Source organism: Colias philodice, chromosome 15, assembly GCF_061535455.1.
Source record: "Colias philodice isolate Cphi_HAF_F1 chromosome 15, ilColPhil1 Martin Lab GWU primary, whole genome shotgun sequence".
Taxonomy (NCBI): Eukaryota; Metazoa; Arthropoda; class Insecta; order Lepidoptera; family Pieridae; genus Colias; species Colias philodice.
This window is the reverse complement of record NC_143100.1, coordinates 6,893,229-6,899,228: the sequence shown is the minus strand read 5'-3', so window position 1 is coordinate 6,899,228 and position 6,000 is coordinate 6,893,229. Positions and strand designations below refer to the sequence as shown.

At 31.8% G+C, this 6,000-nt stretch overlaps 1 long non-coding RNA gene across 1 annotated transcript; it reads left to right on the top strand.

Moving 5' to 3' along the window:
* The first annotated feature begins 495 nt into the window (after window positions 1–495).
* Window positions 496–1,517, top strand: LOC149482297 (uncharacterized). Its single transcript, XR_016316666.1, has 3 exons — window positions 496–654; window positions 1,015–1,042; window positions 1,343–1,517. It is a non-coding gene; the product is annotated as an uncharacterized LOC149482297 (long non-coding RNA).
* Window positions 1,518–6,000: the final 4,483 nt, after the last annotated feature.

Genomic DNA, 6,000 nt, shown 5'->3' with positions numbered 1-6,000 from the left:
GCGTCGCCCATAAGCCACAACGCCGTGCCGCGGCCGGGGACATTGTGAGTGTGTTGCCGGCCTTTAAGATAGGCTTGACTTTAACAATAACTATAAAAATATTCTGTATTTATAGGTTTCATAAACGCCTTATATAGCCATCGCCGTCTCCAGACGGCGAGCGCCGCGACGAGCCGCGAGCCGCGCACACCGATACATACATACGCAGATTTGTCGGCGGACATGTCGCCAGCTACAAATCCAGCGGATGGGCGCGCTTGTGAATGGTGGCCATAAGAATGCAGACTCGTGATGTAAAAAATGGGTTTACCACATTGAGTTACTAATTACTATGTAGTACATACCTCAATGGTTTACCATGTGTTGTTAAAAATATTATCTACTTACATATTTAAACGCGAACATGATAAAATTATATTTACGTAATAACAACAAAATATATAATTGTATTTGGCTATCACAGGAAGAAATTAGTTTTCCTGTAGTGTATATAATAAACTGTACGGGTATTGGTCCTTCATTATGTGCGGCAGACTCGCCTAATTAAGCATTAAATTAAAATTATTTTATAAACAAAATCATGAAAATACTTCATATATTAGTGATAACGCTTCTTTTCTGTGTAAGTTTATATGAAGCAAATCCCAAACCAAAGTAAGTAAAAAACCGAGACGGTGAACTCTATAACAGTTTTAAGTTTATTTATTTTATATTAAATATTTTGTTACCCTGATATTACACTTCCCACTTGTATTGTTGCTAATTATTTTAATTTTTGTTATTGAATTTTTTTTTCTTAAGTTTTAACAGTTGAGACTAGAATTTAAGATTGTCTATTGTGTTCATCTCCCAAAAAAATTCAGCCTACAAAAACTAGATCACATTTTTTTTAATGCACTTTACTTCATATACCTATCGGACTAATAAGAGATAAATAGGAAAGAATAAATATTATAGACACAAAAGTTATTGCTACAATTTATTCGTTAATGTTATTGTTTAATTTATTTACAGACCGTGCAGCTGGTGGCCGCAGAGATGCGTAAGTTTTATTTATTTTTAATCTTCATCTTTATAATATTACTAGCTTTCCGCCCGCGGCTTCGCCCGCTTTGACTAAAACATAATAAATTATATACTAAAACCTTCCTCTTGAATCACTCTATCTATTTAAAAAAACCGCATCAAAATCCGTTGAGTAGTTTTAAAGATTTAAACATACAAATGGACATAGGGACAGAGAAAGCGACTTTGTTTTATACTATATAGTGATGTCCATCTTCGCTGAGCTTTGTTTCAATAATTCATTAAATATTATAATAACACTTAGTTTATTTTTCAGACTGAGAGAAGAGTATGTAGGCGTATAGTTATAGGAAATGGTTCACGCAATAAAAACGATGTAATTATCAAAAGAAATCATTCTAGTGGATAAAAAAGTGACGAAATGTGAACTTGAATATTTAGATTGCAGTAGAAGTGCTGGTATCTAGAGAATATTAAAAGTAATATACTAACCGTGTTTTTTTCTTAATAACCTACTATTACTAATAAGTACCTACAGCTCCTGGGGAACCACAGTGAAGAACGCTCTTATATTTTCCTAGATTTGAGGTTTTTTTTTTTTGCATGTAAATTCCTAAGTATATGCTTAGTAAATAAGTAATTTACTTAATCACTTAATGTTGTAATTTAGCTTGTACAATGTAAACATATGACAAAACTTTAACAATAGAAGCCAAAGCGAATCCATTTGAAAATTATAAGAAATAATGAAATATTTCTAAAATAAAGATTCTATCAAAAAAACCTCACTAACTATATCTAGGTAATTACACTTTCCAACATGATTCACCTACTCGAAGAAACCTAAAATCATCGCTGAGCAAGTAAACGGGTAATACAGAACAAATCGAATGTTAAACTAATTACTTATATTTAAAACAATTGGTTAAATTAAATAGCATGTACCTATCCTATATCCAAAATCACTTCATTTTATTTAAAATGCCTACGAAATGATGATAATTACTTTAAATGTTTTTACTGTATTGTTGGCAGACCTCGTCTGCGAAATCACCTGACATTAACATTGCGAAAATATTTTCAACAAATGAGGCCATTTGCTCGAGAGTCAAATGTAACAACTTTTGTAATTACGATAACCATTTAAATAACCATTACCAATAATTACAGTTCGATTATAGCGTTTATGTCTTATTAATTTGTTGTGTTTTTTGATGATCTATCTTTTCAAATGCAATGCAAATAAAGTTTTGTAAAAATAAATACTTATTGTGTAGTCTGAAGACTGATATAACTTTGAAAATACATAATTTGTTGTTTGAACTCAGTGGTAAATGGTAAAGCTATGGTATAACGATTCAAATTAGAAGAAGACTAATTGAATAAGTACACGTTTGAGTTTGAGTTTGAGTTTGAAAAACTTTAAAGAATATTTAATAATTTTAACTGACTGGCTTAGTTGTTAGCGACCCTACCTTCGCCAGAGCTCGTGGGTTCAATTCCCATGGCAGATATTATTATGTGATAAACATCGATGTTTGCTCTGTGTATGGGTGATAATTATCTATAGTCTATACAAATATATATTTAAAATTATATATGTATTTTGATCAACCATTTTATTTGCATAACACAATAGAAAATCTTAGTATGGGATCAGATCGTGCCGTGTGTGAAAAGTGTCCTGAAATATATTTATTACTAGGGTCCGCCCCGGCTTCAACCGTGGTACATGTTAATTTTTATTTTCATAAGAACCATCCTCGTACTTCAAGTAATATTATAAAAAAAGAATTATCGAAATCGGTCAAGCTGTTCACGCGTGATGCCGTGACCAAGGGTAATAAGGATTCATTTTTATACATAGAGATTATTAGAATAAAACCGATCATGAGGCGGGATTCGATCTTGCGTCCTTCGCTGTTCTGTAGCGATGCCTGACATCGAGTCCAACATCTCACCTCAGCAATAGAATTTCTTCTACTCTAAGAGTAAAAGTACAAATTATGTTTAAATACTCTTTAAATTTTATATGCCTAAAGGACACCCTTGGGAAAAGTGAAGGAGGTGTGATCGATTCCGCCTGTTGATAGTTTTTCTGTACTTTGAAGATTTTTAAATATTTAGTTTATAAGGATTTAAAATAAACATTAACTATAATAAATTGTTTCTCTCCTTAAATCAATAAAAATGATGGCCTTTTAAATCAATAAAAATGATGGCCTATCTTTTTATTACGTTCATACAGATTGTTGATCAAATAAATACTAAACTAGAGTCAACTTTTAAAAGCGAAGGTATTTTAAAAAAGCCTCCCGTGTAATGGAAATCGTGCCTACGGCCCCTGGGGCGTCGCAGATTCTCTTCACAAAAGACGGAACAAAAAGGTTTCACCGTCACATGAACATTGTAATGCTCGCCCTCACATTTAAGTTCTCTCTCTATACAAATGTAAACTCTACTCTCTCAAGTTTAGTTCTGTTTTTGATTTAGAATCATATGAAATTTTATTTTTCGATCCGATAATGAGAGCTTTGCTACGGAGTTTGGATTACTATAAATTTATAGTTACATGATACTTCATGTACTTACTTGTGTTACTACACAAGTAAGTACAACTAATAGACAGACAGAAATTTTTTCTACTATAAAATAATATTTATCGTAGCTTACTTCTAGGTATGATATTTGACTAGAATTCACTATAGACTTCACTATATGGGAGCCGTGTGAAAAGAAGCCCATGTATCAATCTGTGTACAAAATTTCATACAGACCTGAACAAATTTTGTGTGAAACAGCAACTTTAGCTTTAGCTTTTATTATAACTAACTTTAGCTTTTATTATATTGGTTAGTTTATCCATACATAATTTACTTTCGTTTATAAATATAATCGAGGATTTAGTGACCTTGGGGGTCGATTTTGATAACAGATAGTATTTACGAAATCTAGTAAGAGGTAGTCATGCAAGTACCTAATGCATTACACAATACACAGGCTATCTAACGGCAATAGGGATCTTATTCCATAGACTTGTTTTACAATTACACAGTTAATCTAGGTATACTAATATCCGTAGTATATTATTATTAAAGCTTAAGAGTTTGTTTGTGTGAACGCGCTAATCAGGAACTACTGGTCCGATTTGAAAAATTATTTCGGTGTTAGATAGCCGATCGAGCCGATCGATAGCAGATCGAGGAAGGCAAGAAGACATAAGACCAACAGGAGTGCAGCTAGTTAAATATAAGAGTAAGCTCAAGAGTTGAAAAGTGCGTTGAGTAATACAAAGTTTCAAATAAAATATTTATTATGAACCTATATGTATGTAAGTATCGTACCTCTATAATAGAATTGGATAATTATCAATCAATAATGTACTGTAGCTATATTAATGTGATATTTATCTGTACTATGATTAATTAGATTCAACTTATTTTATGGCATGTATTTTAGGAAATTATTTTACTTGATCTATGAATTGTGCTAAATAATGTAATTTTTAATAATTTTTTTCCCTCAACTATGCTGTGTGCATATAATTAATTGGTTGGCATTTCACCGCAACATATAATTAAATTAAATTTGTGTATAACGAGGCAAAATTGTCAGCTGTCTTGTGCACCTTATTAAATAAATAAATAAATAATCATCAGACATTATAATAAGAAACTTTGAATGGTATATTTTTATTTACATTTAACTATAATCAACAATTAATTGAAATAATAATATGGATTTTATAACAACTATTACCTACCTGCAAATCATGGCATATGAAAATCAGTGATGATAAATTATGTGAACATGATTTTTTATGAATCTTCTATTCAACTGGGAGATTTTTATACTTACTTCTTAAATTTTCCATATTAAAAATGACCATTTGTTCAGGGATAACATAATATTATCTCTTGAATCGCGTGTTAGAGCATGGAGCAGTTCATTACGCTTCGTTTAGTTTCAAATAGATGATCGTTTACGGGTGTAGCAAGAAAACGCTCAACGGAAAACAAATAATATCTACTTAGAATAAGTGAATTAAATATTAAAATTTCAATAAAATACAATATTATCTTACAAGGATCCCTGTATCAAATCTCGAAATCACTTCTTATTGTTGTCTTTTGTGTTCGGGCTCGCATTCGTTTTCCATCGCACACCATTATTCACATTAAGTGGACAGATCTCGGGTCAGATCCAGGCACAAGAAAAGCACAAAAAGTGCCCGCTTTATCCGAGCATGATAAATCTACTTCAAATCCGAGAATAGCGTCTTTTATGAAGGAAATTGAAATAAACCGACCGTACGGATAACGGCTAAGTAAGAAGATCGGATCCTTTATTCATATAGGTAAGTCGCTTTGATTCATTAAAATTATAGGTTTCAACATACCTACCTATGTTTAATGCTGCGCCGACTTAATCGTTATGTCGTAACAATATTTATATAATACATTAATAAACATCATACCAATATTTACCAAGAAGAAAAGAATAGATTTTAGAAAATATAACTATGTATTTTCTCTATGTGTGAACATGAAACCGACCTTAAATGGTTATTTACCTTTGAAAGTGAGCGTGTCTTGTGAGCAAATAAAATAACAAATCGGTATTGGACAGGAGAGTAGCGTAGGTACATAATCGTATAGAGATTTCCTTGACACATACATTGAGTACAACCATGTACAACTCAATAATACGAGGAAAAGTTTAAAAATACTATTTATTTATTTTTATTATAATATATAACGCAGCTTACGATGTTTCAGATTATTTTCTAATGTTATGTTTCGATGTCGAATTGGAAAGCTAATAAAACTAAATTATACTATTATAAAAGAACTTTCTTAGCCACATTAAACTCCTATTATATATTACTAGCTTTCCGCCCGCGGCTTCGCCCGCGCAGTCAAAGAAAAACCCGCATAGTTCCGGTCCCGTGGGATTTCCGGGATTGCGTCAATT